Source organism: Polistes dominula, unplaced genomic scaffold, assembly GCF_049000335.1.
Source record: "Polistes dominula isolate Pdom_NZ unplaced genomic scaffold, Pdom_raw_medaka contig_290, whole genome shotgun sequence".
In the NCBI taxonomy this organism is placed as follows: Eukaryota; Metazoa; Arthropoda; class Insecta; order Hymenoptera; family Vespidae; genus Polistes; species Polistes dominula.
The window spans coordinates 444,629-461,787 of NW_028301031.1; the positions used below are offsets into that span (position 1 = coordinate 444,629).

At 29.7% G+C, this 17,159-nt stretch overlaps 1 pseudogene across 1 annotated transcript; it reads left to right on the plus strand.

Moving 5' to 3' along the window:
* Window positions 1-11,503: 11,503 nt before the first annotated feature.
* On the plus strand, window positions 11,504-16,129 carry LOC149031928 (uncharacterized; annotated as a pseudogene). Its single transcript, XR_016177171.1, has 7 exons — window positions 11,504-11,564; window positions 14,290-14,368; window positions 14,509-15,083; window positions 15,160-15,334; window positions 15,411-15,446; window positions 15,526-15,926; window positions 16,012-16,129. The product of XR_016177171.1 is annotated as an uncharacterized LOC149031928 (transcript).
* The last annotated feature ends 1,030 nt before the right edge of the window (window positions 16,130-17,159 follow it).

Genomic DNA, 17,159 nt, shown 5'->3' on the forward strand with positions numbered 1-17,159 from the left:
TGTTTATACTTTTTCTGAAAATGCTACTGCAGTTACTACAGGTCTTTCCAGCTCACTTTCATCTATCACTGGTATGTCTTTTTTGAATTCTTTTATTTATATCTTTTCCAACTTTTCGATTATTTCTGTTTTTAGTATCTGGTTCATTTCTCTTCACACTCTCACACTCCCCATACATATACTCTTAACAAATTTTTTAGAAATTAAAACACACAAACAAATATTGTTATAAAAAAATATGAACGCATTGAAAGCCGGCACTCACATTTATTTGTCTCTTATCGTCTATGACGAAACATACGCACAAATTAATTTTAACAAAGTTATTATGAATGTGACTTTGCACAGAACATTATTCTCTCTTATGATTCTCAGAAATTATATAAGGACCGAAAAAAATTAACATTTATAAAAAAAAAAATATTCTTTAACATCTTTAAAACATTCTTATATATTGTATAAAACAGAATTCTACAATAAAATATGACCGGAGCCTAATGTATTAATATAATTCAAGTGAATATTTTTATCTACCTTGTTTTAGTAAATCATATTATGAAAGATATCAAGTTTGTGTGTGTGTGGCAACAAATGCCCAAAAAACATAATAATCGAATGTTTTTCTAATATAAATTTAAATGTTCCTAATCATTATATGTTCTTTTTTCTTATTTACCTGCAATTTTATATTTTTGGAAGATTTTGGTTTTTGTAATATTAATTTCGTTTTCTTTACAGAACAACCGCAAAACTACATACCGATCGACTACACGTCGGTTTCCGCAATAATCATGATAGTGTTTACAGTTTTAATTTGTTGGATTACTTCTTATCTTTTATCAAGAGCCATTACTTATCTCTGGAGGAACTTTCGATCGAAACCTGATGAAACTTTGCTTTTATATTACAAAAAAACAGTTTAAAAGTTTCAATCAACTCATCAACAAAATTCAAACGTTCTACAACTTAAAACGTTCTACAGCACACAAGGTGTTTGGTATAACAATAAAATGTTATATAATAATATTTATCAAACTATTTAATAATTACTTTTGTTTTAGAAAATTGCAGAGATATGCAATTTTCAAGAACATGAAGAATATCCTCAATTTTTCGGAAGGCTTGACAATACATACATTTTATCATCAGTGGCGGATTTATTTAATTATAATATTAAGGACAATTATATGATCAAAATCTTAAACTTTATTTAAATCATTTGTTTATACTATTTTAATAAATGTAATTTATAATTATATGAGTTATTATAGATCTTTTTAATATACACTTTTCTTACAATTACAATCCTAGTGACGATGATAAAATCCTTTTGAATATTTTATTAACGAAGATTGTATCAATTAGTAGAAATATATCAAGTACTGACCAGATCTTTAGTATTCAACAAATCTTGCAGAAAAATGAGAATTTGATTAACCGTTACACCAACTGTATATCGGTTTTAAAAGTGCGATTGATTCAATAAAATGGATAAAATGTTTGAAATTCCAATACGACAGGGGATACCAAAAAAATTGGTTAACTTGATTGAAGTTGTCTTAAAGGAGACTAGAAGTAAAGTGAAAATAGGCAATATAATGTAGGAAACATTTATCAAGCATAGCGGTTTAAAACAGGGGCTCAAAGTGCTATCAAAAAATTACAGAAACGTAAAGATGGTTGCAGCTGAACGGCGTAACGCAACAGTTGTTAACATGTTCGGCGAACGATATTGTATTTTTGAGAGACAATAAAGAGATATTAGTAATTAACGCTAAACCCTAATAAACAAAACAAATAAACTTGTTGCTAATGTCAGGTTTTTAAAACTATTGTCGTGGGAATGTAACAATTATACTCACGTTAGTCAAAATAAATTAACCAAATCTTATATAGTAATTAACGTTAAAAATAGAAATAAAAAAAATTTTTGATTATTTTACTCTTATTTCCAAGGTATTATCGTCAACTTACTGTGTAAATTTATTCAATTTCATCTTACCTAATCACTGTTTAGTAAAGGATGAAAAACTAAATTTAAAAAGCTCAATTAAAAGTAAATTGTAATTTATTATCGTAATTTTCATTTTTTACAAGACTAGAAATTTTTATAGCATAAGTAGAGTTATAAAAAAAAATAAATAATAGATTTGATAAAAATAATAAGGTCATTAATAATTTATGACACTTTATAGTGTTTACGAAGTTTTTTTGTCGTCAACTTCCGCTCTTTTTAAGTACGATTAATTAAATTTACGAAGACATAAAAAATAAAATTTCTTACTTTCAGTTTGATTAATCAATTTAGATGAATTTTCAGAAAAATCATTGTTTGAGACAAAATATGAAAAAAGTAAATTTCTATTCAAATCAAAATAGTTATAATAATATAGAAATAAAATTTAAAAAAGTTTAGCATTTTTCTGAATTACATTCAATTTGTTTGTCTAACTTCGAATGATTTTAACAATCAAATCCTTGGTCAATCGAATGCTTTAAAAAGAAATAAAAAGTTGTACTTTTTAAAAGCTAATTTATTACCAAAAAAGTTTATTCTAAACAAGTACACACTGCATACTGAATTAAATACAAATAATACGTACTAATGTTTACTGTTATTTTGCTTTTTACACAATTTGACATGGGAATATAAAACAAACTGCAATAGCTCTGACAATTAGTGATTTAACATTGAATTTTTATAATTACCATTATTATTAATTAGTATTAGAAACTCGAATTAATTAAAAAAGCTAAAATATTAATAGATAATACTAAAAATCTGGGACTGCAAATAAGCGAGGAAAAAACCAAATATATGGTAACCGATAGAGTTTAGAATATGACTAGTACTGGAACTTTGGTCGTCCGGGATAAAATTTTCGAATGGGTCAGCAACTTTAGGTATTTAGGATCGATCATAAACCAGACGAACGAAATTAAAGAAGAACTTTAGAAACTTTAGGACCTTTAGGGACTTAACTTTAACTTTTAGGAATTTTAGAAAAATTAGTATTAAATTCATTATTTCGCAAATATTATAATAAATAATTATAAAGTACATAGAATATATAATAATTGTATTGTCTGAAATATTTAAAAATAAAAAACAAGAATTACCAGATACATCAGAGAAAAAAGAATTAGAGAATACTGTGGAATAAATGAGGAGCAGCTGACAAATCCCATTCAAAAGCAAGTAAATTATGTTACATTTTTATATTTTGCTTCTTTATAACATATATTTGATACCTAAAGACAAAATATGTCTATTAAATTTGATTTTTATATGTTTTTATGAAAAATAACCAAAGAGATGTACTGACCCATGCATATATGAAAATTATATTATAAATTATGATATTTGCGTATTTAAGAAACTTATAGTAATTTTTCAATAAAATAAAAACATTTTTAAGATTTTGAACGCCCAGCGTGAATCAGTGGAGCTTACCACGGAGCTGATATTTGAGACTCGTAGTGTACACAGTTCGATGCTGGGAGAGCGATACGATTCAATGCATTTTATTGATTTTTCGTTGCTCTCATCTTTATTTAGACGAAAGTATTTAGAAAGATAATTTTGTAGTCCAAAGAATAAGGACGAGATATCTTATAAATACTAAGGGTCTCGAAGTGTGGTAGGCTATAGATTTGAAAAAACATTTCTAGACAATATCTTTATTAGATCTTTCATTGTATTTTACCAGAACCTTCGTTCAGTCCAGCAGTATTTTCCATATGTTTTTCGTAACGTCTTTATTTCATCTATCCTAAAATGTTTGTTATATAGCGCAAGAATGTAGATTAAAACGGGAAATAGTAAACCTTACTAACAAAAAAAATTGTATACATGAGCTTCAAAAAAAGGATTATTTATATTTACTTAATTTTTGACGAATTATATTTCCTTTGATAAACATCCTACCATTTTTGTTTCTATCTATGTCTATCGCATCCAGCATTCCATTTTTATTGCTTGAATTGTGAAAAGTGCACTTTTTATCAGCTATTCCACCCAGAGACCATACCGGTGACCTTTATTATATATAGTAATAATATTAAAATAAATAAATCCTACAATTATCTTACTCTTTAAACTGTGCATTCGTCTCATTGTCTCGAAACTTAGATTTTTGAAGGTTTCACTTCTAACACGTGTGATCTACACACATGTTTTTTTTTTAAACTCAGGTAGATGAATTTTTTTCTTTCACTCTTTTCACCCTCTCTTTGAATTAGAGAAATCTTTATCATGGGTTAGCACACACAAGTATTTCTTTCTGTGTGGGAATTAATACCTGAAGATGCTGTAAAAGAAGGGAACAATTGTGGTCGTATTTTTTTCGTTTTATCGAGTTTTGAGATATAGCGATTCTTAAATCTAATATTAATTTACATTGTTTTATTTATAATTTATTTTATTTAAAAAAATTTTTCTTTTCTTTATTTTTTTCTATATTTTTAAAATAGGTTATATTATTGTATTTTTTATTAGAAATATAATAGCAAATAATATTTGTTGTGTCACGTGTCCAGTTTCTTCTATTTAAAAGCTTTTCTATTTTATTGAAAAATTAGTATTATTTTCCTAAATACGCAAACATTATAATTAAATAACATGTCTTTGGACATTTATAAGAAAAATATTCTACAGGGTTTTGTCTAATTCTTTTTCTCTGATGTATCTTGTAATCAATTTTTTTTTTTGTAAAATATTGCAGACAATACAATTATTATATTCTATACATTTCATAATTATTGATGATAATATTTGTAAAATAAATAATTTATTATTAATTTTGCAATAAAATAGAAACATTTTTAAAAAGAAATTGAAAATAGAAATAGAAAAAGAAAAACAGAAAATAGAATAGAAGAATAGAAAAGAATATATATATACTTTCCAGACTTAAACAGACTTACACACTTATACAACTTACAAAGACAGACCACGCACCTTCTTTTTTATATTTCGACCGTCGGTTCGTTTGGACCATATACTTTTGTCGCATACCTTCGTAATTATCTCTGTTTATTCTTTTACCCTTCTATCGCTCCTACCTACAAACCTTTTTGAGTATCGAAATAATATGTGTCAACGCTTCGTAGTATGCAGTCGCACACAAACACACACATATACAACCAAGAGCGATAACTACGAAGCATAGCATAAAGAGGAGACCGAGAATAGGAAAAACTGTATAGCTATATTCCGTCTCATTCTCTCGCAGGCTAAATCCTATATGTTTGTCTCTTTTTCTCTCATTATTTAGTATAGCAGCCGTTTCATAGCTTAGTTACATAGCTCCGTTTCCTGACCGACCGCGTTTATTTACTTTTCAGATCACTCCCTATTCTAAAGAAGTTTTCACTTAAAAAAAAAATATATTTGTTTTTTAAAAAGTATTAGGAACGTAACAAAAACCACGCGCACGGTGCACATTTCTGGCGCTTGCTTTCGTACGGTGACGACACTTCGGCGGACTGGACTCCGAAGCGAAAGGGTTAAATATGGCGCAGGTCTATCTCGTAACCTTTTCGTTAAAGTCATTCAGTGTCGATAGGGCTGAGTACCTGTTAAATCGCTTTTCGACTTCGGTATTCATGACTAGGGCTTATCTGAGGCGGGGATAGTAGCCACACTGCGGTGTGGCTCCCATGAAGGGCGAACCGTTTTAATCATAACAAAGAAAAATATAGGTAATTTTACGAAACAATCAAATAATATGAATACGAGGCAACCACGTAGCAGGACGGAGAGTTCCTCCAGTTACCAAAGCATCACTAGCAGCTGTAGTGATCTGGAGGTGACACCCGAGGCAACAATAAGGACTGCCGCTACTGGAAATAGGGATGGAAGCGATGCCTGAACTACTCGCTAAGATAGATCCAGTGACGCAGAGTATGCTATGACAAATCGCCAAAATGGAAGAGGTTGCCGGCTTCCTGAAGGTGATCTCAAAAAATGATACTGAAGGCATGAGACACCTTAAGACCTACATACGTGAGCTTCAAAACGCAAAGGAAGAAACTAAAAAGGTGATTAAGCAGCCCAAGACTGGCAAGAGGACAAGGACTCAAAGAGACAATCTAGAGGTCGTAGTCGGAGCTACCAGTAAAAATAGAGTGTCCACAAACAGGGTCCAGGTGATCACGGTCACGGAGAACACGACGACCCTAGTTGTCAGACCTGTGTCCTGCCTGGAACAGTCCTAGGAAAAGACTTGAGCCACAGTGACGAGAAGAGGAAGGAACGAGAAAGAAAATGAAAAACCCACGACCCTTTCTACTAACACGAAGATACCGAAGCATTGTCCATAAAAGAAGAAGACTGGAATTATCCCCAAGGAGGGAAAATCGTTCGCAGACATTGTACGAACACTTTGAACGACTGACGCTCTCGACAAAGAGACACTGATTAAGGGAATAACGCAGAAAAAAAGCGTATTCCTTGTCCGAACAAGAACAGTTTATAAGATCGGCTTCAACTCGGCGAGGTGGGCGAAAATCGTGCAAGCATTCTTAAATGTCTTCCTACTGTCGTCCTACCTTCTCCGTGTCTTAAAGAAATAGATAAAGAAAAGTGATTAAAAATGTCAATAAGAATTACTTTTATAATTCTCACCTTACGGAGGGGGGAGATGTAAAGAAAGTATACTTTTTATAATTTGAATTAGCCGCGCTTTACCAGCTCAATGCGCCTTCTAGTCGAGTTGTTAACCAGTTAAGTGCGTCCGACGTGTATACACATTTTTTGAATCTTAGATGTTCGCTTTTAAAAAAGTCTGGATATTCTCAAGATCAAAGTCAAAGTGTTAGACAAGAAAAGATAATACATAGCAAATAGCTTACAAATCTAAAATCTTTTTATGGTAGCAGTCAATAAAGGTAATGTTTTTGCAATGCAAATATTGTGGAAATTAAAGTAACAAGAAATGGAAATGCACAACAGAGAATGTAAAAACTTGAGAACATTTATTGCTACCGGAATATCAGATTATTTTTAAGAGATGCAAGGTTTGTGGAAATCAAAGAATCTGGCAAGAAATGTAAATACATAGCTAAAAGCTTATTATTCTACTAGTATTAAATGTCTGCGGTTAATATATTCAGGTATCAAAGCAAGATTTGTAATCATAAGAGTATCTAACGATAAAAGCGAATGCGTAGAAAGAAGTATTGTATATAAATCTAAGAGGTTTTAGTGCTAGAGGTCTTTAAGGTTATGTTTCTATACTGCAAGTTCAGTGAAAATAAATGTATTTAACAAGAGAATTAAATGCGTAGCAAAAAGTGTATAAATCTTTTCGTTTTTTGAGGTACTGGTCAATAAAGTTATTTCAATTATTATTGTTTTTTTATTGTTCAATATTAGCGTCAGTAAATATATTCACTCTAAATACAAAAGTACAAAGCATTGCAAAACAAAATTATTAAAAAAACGACAAAGATTTTCACTTTTCTGCATTACATACCGAATAAACTCAAGGTACTTTACATGTAGATAAAAAATATGTTTTTATATAAACATCAAGCCTTCTATTAGCATCACGTTAATGCAATGTATTGGGATCCTGATATCACTATGGAAATAATGCAGGACGAAATATACCGAAAAATACAGCTTATGAATATTTAACAAAATTATTATAATATGCGTAGAGAATAATACTTGCTTCTGTACGAAGCGTGTTTCGAAAAATGAGAGCACATGCAGCAAAAATACTCGATAGTAGGAAACGCTCCTATTGGCTGCTTGTCCGCTGATACGCGTAAAGCCTTCTCATTAGCTGTTTGTCAAGCACTGTATCCAAAGCATCCTTATTAGCTGTTTTAGGGACGACAAGTATGAAACGCCTTTTCCACACGTAAAGAAAAAGGTTTTTTTTAAATTTAATATAAACTTTGTTTCAATTATTTTACTTTATATATGAAAAACAATAACGCAAACTTTAAACGAAAAGTTAAAAAGATGTGGACTTTTCAAGATTGCAATCTCTGATTTCTTATGAACTTAAGAAAAACGACATTAAATAAATAAGAATATTCTATACGTATAATAAAAAATATGTTTTAATTTAATATAGGCTTCGCGCGTGCGCGCTACAATTTGTCATCTTTAAATATTAGCCGCCATAATGCAAACATTCGAAAAAATACACAAGACCTGCACTTCCCAGCATTCAATATAGGCTATGTCAATAAAGGGTATGTTTCTGCAATGAAAATTTTGAGAAAATTTGTGGAGAGTAACAAGAAATTTGAATGCGTAACAGAGAATGTACAAATCTAAGCATTTCTATACTATGTTTGAAGTTTCTGACCTGTTCAAAAATTTTATCCCGGACGACCACAAATCACGTGACAGTGACTGAACTATGTTATCTTCTCCAGGGCGAATATCCACGATTCGTCCCAGCTGCCATTTTATACAAGATTCATTTTTATCAATAAAAGTGACGACCTCTTTCGTTTCAATGTTGACTTTAAAATCGACCTATTTCTGGTGTTCTTGTAGCTCTCGAAGATATTCGATATGCCATTTTGGCCAAATTTCTTGCCGCACTTTGATAATAGGTATCTAGGATGATAATCGATTCGCTAAAACACTGTCGTAGTTATTTTCAGGCAACATTGTAAGTGGTCTTCTAACTAAAAACTAGCAGAAGTTAGTGCTCTAACATCGTTGGGATCTGATGAGATCGGACAAAAAGCTAACGAATTCAGTATCACGTCAATTTTAATTGAGTTTGTTGTCAATTCATTGTAATTGAAAAGAACTTCTTCGACGACTTATTTGAAATAATGTATAAAAAATTTAAAGGTTGTATCGATTTTGAATTAATTACATTTGATCAAGGTATATAAGTCCTTTAGTTGATCGTTTATCTCAAAAAAATTAAGTATCGTTGTATGAATGGATTTCACTGGTTGTTGTAACTACTTGTTGTTTACTTGTTGTAATTACCTGTGATTTGCTTTAATCTTGAATTGATTTAAGAGAACAATTCGGCTTGAATCATACTTCTTTATGCGCTTTACCAGTTGAAGCGCAAGTGATATAAGAGTTGCAGAATCCATCGTTTTTAGAATATCCATTATAAATTGCCATTAATAATCTAATCACAAACGTTTTACCGCATCCGGCAAGGCCCGGTAAAAGTATTTGTAATAGAGAGGGATTTTCTAACTAAAGATGATGAATGACATGCATTAAAAGTTCCTTCTGTTTTTTTTAGCTGTTTTCATAAGGTCAAAATATGGTTCATTAGACATAAGATTTTTCTTCCGTTTAGCAATGGCACCAAGTTTATTGAACGTTGTTAAACATAAATCATTGTTAGCCTCAAAATTGGAATTATCATATAGTGCTTGGAATGGATTAACTACTGGAAATCTCATTGCAGCGTCTTGGTTCTCATCGTCATCGTCCACTTGGCAATCTTCATGACATAGTTTTCGACAAATCTCAATTGTTTTTTTAATGTCTAAATAAGATTTAAACTCTTTACGACGTTCTAAAATATTATTTTGCTTTACGTCGTAAATCCAAATAAATTTTATCTCCTCATGAATATCAATTTTTTCATTAGGAAACAGAATGTTTCCCCGTGGCACGTTTCATATTCTTCTACCAAATTATGCCACTGACTTTCAATTTTAGGTTATTTTCTTTGTATAAGTTTATGTTCTCTTTCTTCCGCTAGCAGTTGCCCTCTTCAATTTTTCAATCGATCTGTGTTATTAGCACGATGTTCTTATTTTATCATTTTAGTCCAGAGCTTCTTTCTCTCTTCCAATAAGTTAAAAAAACCTTTATTCGTCTAATAATGCTTACGAACTTTATCAACCTCAAACTCGTGAAGATTTAATATATTTGTTGAGTATGTATGAGAATAAAAATCAGTGAATTTCTTTCGTTGAGATTCACTGTATTTGCATAAATCCTACAAGCTGACTAATTTGGTACACATTTTACTTGCATATTTCGCAATATGTGCTCTTTCTTTACATCAGTTGATTTCTGCATTTTTTGCGTTTATAGAAGCTTGACTGTATCCCGGATAATTTTCGAAAAATGTTCGACAAAAATCAATCTTGTTCTTCTATTTTTTTGAAATTGATATTTTCGTATTATATTATGTTTATCTAAAAACTTTAAGAAAACACCTTTAATTTGATATTAACTTTAATCTAATTTTATGACGTTACAAACGAATTGGTTAATTAATCATGATTTAATGGTACTACATCTAGTTTATGTGTTAAAACTATGTAATATATATTTAAGAAATACATGGTAGAGTCGAAACATTGATGATCGAGTTACTGATGAAGTCCAAACAAAAAGATGAAACGGTCAACAGAATAAAAACAAATATGTTCTGATTTTTTTTACCTGTCTAACTTCCCTAAAATACTAAGTTTTTATACATTTTATTTTTTAGACGCAAAAAAAAAACTAATCGAATTATTTTTATCTATTTATTTATATTTGGTTGGATACTTATATATATTAGTGTTTATCTTTTAAATGAAACGACCCATTGACGTTTGTTTAATAATCTCCGCATGACACCAACGTGGTGCATCCGGACGTAGTTTGTTAAGATTCTTTCTTATTTATTAAGTATTTTAATGATATTTTTTTTTAGGCATTTTGTTTATTAGTCTATTTATCAGTTTTGTCGGATAATGAAGGGTTTAAAGCTGGGACATTAAAATTTATTTTTATTTATTAACGGTTTCTTATCAAAAATAATTTATGTCAATAGGTCCCGGAGAAATCTAAAGTATGAACAGAAATATATAATAGAAAATATATATGCATTAGTTTATTGATGTAAATGTAATAATGAATATGCATTATTACATAATTTATGATTAGATACGTGACACTTTGAAAAAATATATTTTTTTAATAATCAATATAATTTACTTGTTCATTATTATGTTATTACATTAACACATAAGTATTTTTATTATATTTAAATTTTCATTTTTCTAATTGAAATTTATTTGAGTAAGTAAAAACAGATGTCTACTTTTACCGACCGGATAACTTGCTAAATAAGGTAAACTCCTAACTTATCAATAAGACAGTTAAATAATTCCATAAATTGAACGAAGAATATAGAAATATATAGAACATTTCAAGACGATTTTTCATGTAAAAAAATTATCTTAGCATCGGAACAAGCAATGGATGATAGTATGTAAAATACTGTATTTTTTGATAGTATTGTACTCATCTTTGATAGCTTGCAGCATCATCGCGTTTAGTAGATACTATCGCCCACTAGAGGTTCCGGTGCTAACTAAAATTATTTACACGAAAAGTGGTTTGTTTCGCGATCTTTGATAGCAGTACAGAATGAATAATTATTTTTCAATGGTGACGAGATTATAATAGTTTGATTAAGTGCATTGTTAGGACATTTTTATAAATATTAGTATTATTTAATTTTTTTAATAAAAAAGACAAAAGAATAATACAAAAATGAGTTATTTAACTATTTCCGATCAATCCCTCATGGATAAATTAGTGCGGAGTGTATTCGGTAAGAGGTTATACAATTTTTATTGAACAATTGATATATTAACACTAGAACTACCGACTGGTCAAAATGACTGGTTGTATCATTTGTTAACAAGATTTCGTTTGGAAATTTAATTTAATATTTTGTAATTATGTTATGACTTTTTCTAAATTCATGTATTTCATAATATAAATGAATTATTTTGATTTTCTGCTTCCATTTTTCTGATATATAAGTGTGATATACCTATATATACCGACTGATCAATTCGACCGGTCGTCATTTTTAATGTTTCTAATTTGAAAATTTCTTAGAAATTACGTCAATCCGCTACTGCGACTGTTACAAAATATATTTTCTTTAATTTAAATGTGATAACATAAACATAATAATAATTAGAAGGTTTTAAATGAAAGACGGTTATACTATGATAATTACGTACAATAAACAAAATAAATAGAAGGTTTTGAAAAGAGAGACGATTATATGGTGATAAAAGAATAGAGGGGACAAATATGACGAAATAATGTCCTACATATATAAGGATACAGCGAGCACGCGTAAATAACTAATCTACAATTTTTATTCAGTCTTGTAACTCTATTCTAGAAATGCCGAGAAAAAAAACCTGAAATTTTAGAAGTCGTAACAAATATAAGAGAAGATCTTTCGGATATAAACCAAGATGATTTTGATTCTGAAATTGAGCCAGCAGATATCAATCAGATGAAGTGTGTATTTTTTCAGACAGCAATAGTGAAAAAGAGAACATCCTGAATGTACCTAGACCAAGAAGACTTTTTAGATTGTCGTAATCTTTGGATGAGAATAACCGTCGAAAAGCTGAAATTGCTGCTGATGGAAATATCTAGATAAAAATAAAACCTTGATCCACTCCAGGAAGAAGATCAATAAATAGTATTTTCAAAGCAGTAACTGGACCAACAGCATATACAAAACAAAGTAAAATGAAGGGCAGTGTTAGTTCTTTGTTTTTGATAATCAATCGACGAATGATAGATCATATCAGAACATGCACAAAACTAGAAGCTTTCCGAGTTTTTGGTGAAAAATGGGATCTATCTCAAAAAAGTTTTACGCTTTTCTTGGAATTTTATATGCACGTGCTGCTTATGAAGCAAAGAATTTAAAATTATCTTATTTATGGTCTAAAAAGTTGGGACCAGCGCATTTTTCAAGAACTATGAGTAGAAAGGAGTTTACGGATATTTTAAGATTTATCCGCTTCGAAAAAAAATGAACTTAGTATACGATTGCAAACGGATAAATTTGCAATGATTTCAAATGTTTGGTATTCATTCGATGAAAATAGCCAGAATTGTTACGCACCAAGATAAAATATAACAGTCGACCAACAACTTCCCAAGTAAAGCAAGATGCCATGCCGATTCATGCAGTATATGCCGAACAAACCCGATAAGTTCGGAATAAATTTTTGGTTGGCATCTGATGTCCAAAGTAAATTTATAATTAATTGGTTTCCGTACTTGGGAAAGGACAAAACTAGACAGTCATCAATTCCTTTTAATGAGTTTGTCGTCCTGAAGTTAATTGAACCATTTACCAGTGCTAAAAAAAGTGTAACAACCGATAATTTTTTTACTAGCAAATCACTGGCATCAAAATTATTGGAAAAACGAGCTACTTTGATTGGAATGATTCGTGCAAATAAAAAAAAATTGCCGAAACTGGCCAAACAAAAAAAAGATTATGTACCTCGATTTTCATATGAAATATATAAAACAGATAATTGCACTTTAACAGTATATTAAAGTAAGCCAACGAAAAAAAGTACTACTACTGAGTACGAAACATAATTCAGTGAATATTAAAAAAAAACATAAAAAACTGCTTAAAACCATAATTTTTTATAATAAAACTAAATTCAGGGTAGACATGACGGATCAGATGGCCAGAAAGTACAGGATGAAGTAAGGATTTCGAAGGTGGCCTCTTCAATTATTTTTTAACATTCTCGACTTAGCAGTAATAAATGCCTGGGTTTTATATAACGAAACAATTGGTGAAATATATTGATAATTTGTTTCAATTAGCAGAAGAACTTAGCGCAGAGTATAAAGATCCATCTGAACTGAAAAACTTGAATGACCTTTTGAATATTCCAAAGAATTCTAATATACGAAAAACTTGCCAAGTAGGTTTTGGTAATGAAAATAAAACTATGAATATATGTGCTAGCCGTAAGAAACATGTTTCTGGTAAATGTACATTGAAAAAAATGTCTTTATGTAAAAATTGTTGTAATCAAAATAATAACTAAGCCTAAATAAAAAACAAATAATATTACTACCTTTAATGTAAATAGATGTATATATTACGTATATATATATAATTGCAATATATTAAAATAAAATATATTTTATTTTCTTTAAAACTTTTCTTTGAACTTTTATATTTGGCCAACTAAATCGCACGGGTCAAAATGACCGGTTTGGTAAAAATAATAATGTAACAATTGTTGGTAGTTCTACTGTTAATCCTTTAATATGTTCATAGGTATACTTTATTTTTCTATGAAAGGATAAATACATTATTTTTTATTTCTTTTTAAAAGATTCATCAATTTATGCTAAATTTTCTATATGCATGCATCTTTTTGATTTGACGTAAAAGACATATTTGTATATTAATGTTTATCAGTTGACAGTTTTGAAAGTTTTAAATAGAAATAAAATATGAAGACTTATGGAGACTTTGTTTACAGTCGGGAATATCCCGTACGAAGCAACCGAGGAGAACTTGAAAGATATATTCAGCAAAGTTGGCCCAGTACTTTCCATCAAGTAAATCTTCTCATTAATTTTTCTTAGAAAACAAATTGTTATTGTTTTCTCTCATTGATGATGCATTATCTAACAATAAAGAATTTTTCTGGTATATGAATTAAATGTCTGTAATAATTAAAATCTTAAATTATTTGTAGATTGAGATGTGATCGTGAGATAGGGAAGCCTAAAGGTTATGGTTTCTGCGAATACAAGAATCAAGAGACAGCACTTAGTGCGATAGAAAATTTAAATGGTTACAAAATTGGTGAAAGAACGCTATGCGTAAGCATTGCGTGTACAAAAAAGAATCGTATAGAAATGCAGAGTCTTTTACAGGGACATAAAACTGAGAATCTGAATGGAGATGCAGTTCAAGCTGACAAAACTCCCGAAGCAATTAGTAAAGCAGTAACTTTCCTTCCACCTGAAAAAATGTTTGAATTAATGCAACACATGAAGATATGTGTGCAGAATAATCCTAATCAAGTACGACAGATGTTACTTCAGAATCCACAACTTGCCTATGCTTTATTACAAATACAGTTAGTAATGCGAATAGTGGATTCTCATACTGCTGTTAGTATGCTACGTAAAGCTAATCCAAACCTAAGCGTTTTGACACCTTCAGAAAAGCCAGTGATACATGAGATTTCACCTCGTATCGAAGAACCATCAACAGCAGCAAGACCTACACTAGTAGTTGCCAATCCTTTTGTACCTATTTTTGCAGGTATTATTACTATTAATTAAGATATTCAGTATAACTAGGAATAAAAAAATGTAAGACAATTATTTTATATCTTTAGACCAAGATGTAGAAATTCGAACATTGGATGAACAGATTGATCCGCGTTTAGCAAGATTAGATCAATCTTCAAGAGGACCACCGCAAACCCAAAAAACTCCGATTACCGTACCATCAATTAGAATTACTACTGCTGACCCTAGGGTATCTCCTACTACTTTTACTCTACCAGAAAAGTTAGTATATTATCAATACTCAATTATCATTTGTATTAATTAAACAATATATTCAAATATATATTATCTTTTGTAGCAACCTTCCTGTAGTAGAAGAAGTTGAAAGATATTGTTAATGTTTTCAAATAATTAATACCTAATAATTCTCATTTATTATATTAATTTATTCTTTTATGACTTTTTAGCTTTTACCGTGATCTAAGAGTTAATGGATTTGGTAGAGATCCAAAAGATTCAAGAAATCCTCGTATGTCTATTGATCCAATAATCGCTAAACCTACTCGTAAGTTTTTATATATAAATATTGCAAATCAATATATGCAAAAGATTTTACAGATAAATATCTATCTTATATACATGCGATGATCTTACAGCTCCTGTAACCGTAGAACCTTCTATCATAACAAGCACTTCCCATCATATAGTAGCAGATTTTACAGTTCCACCACCACCTGTGGTTGTTTCGAATACGAATAAAGGTGTACCTCCTACCACCGCTCTTACAACATCTACAAGTACTCCTACTTCTTGACTTATGAGGGGAATGTCGCCAGCAGCTAATATACCAGACAGTAGGTTGGATAAAGAAAAGGTATGTAAAAATACAGCTCTCTCAATGATACACAACAAAAAATATTTCTATATGTTTCAAAATAATTATTTATTTTTACTTATAGTCAGAATTAATATCTATGGTATTACTTTTTATCAAACGAACAAATGGCCATGCTTCTACCAGAACAAAGGCAAAGTATTTTACTTCTTAAAGAACAAATTGCCAAAAGCCAGCGTTAACAATATATTATATTAGTATTATCCTTTATAAAAGTATACTAGTCTATAGTATACTAGTAATTTTCTTTATAAAATTATTATAAAATACTTATGAATAAAAGAAGATTTATTACGCTTACTTCACAATAATGAAAAAAGAAAGAAAGAAGAAAATGAAAAATATAATTTTTCCTGTCAAGATAAGATGTGTACTTTGCGGCTTTTGAGACACACACACACACAAAGTGCCGCTTAGATTGTAGACTACTACACTACTACTATAGCTAAAGGAATACATATCTATGTGAAATTTCAAACCGCTTTTTTTTAACAAATAGCTCAAATATATACGCTAAGTTTAAAGCCATAATGAAAATTTTCGTGAACTACCACAATTATGCAAGATATATAAAGAATCGGTGGACCAATCGGGAACTACCTGGCAATCCTGTTGTAAGATATGTATATCAAATAGCAAGTAGTATAACAAGTGCTCAGAATCAGAGTTAGTAGTTTACTATTCATAATTTTTGAGAATGTGCTTACAGTAATATTAACACTGAAACTATACGGACAAAGTCAGTCGAATTTACTGATTCAAGAAAAGCTAGTTTCTATTATTTGTATATAATTTTTTTCAAATATAAATATTTTTAATTTTAAGTATATTTTTGTCAATATTTTGTTTAAACAAAATTGACGTTGAATGGATATTTAAAAAAACTAAGTTTTGATTGATTATTTTATATTTTTTTTTTAACTTTAATTGCATTTATATGTGCCAGTTAAAAATACTACTTCAAATGAAATGAGTCTCCATTATTAAAATATTATTTAACAAAATACCTATTTTTATACCAATTTTTTTAAATTAACATTAAATAAAAGTTAAAAAATATGTAAATAAAGACTTACATTTTCTTTTAAATTTCCTTTCAAATATTTAAAGTGTTAAATTCATTTCCTGCGTGATTGTCATTTTTCTTTGTTATGAATTTTTCTCATTGCATGAAAGCATTTTGAAATAGTCTTTGAAGTAACACTTAACGCT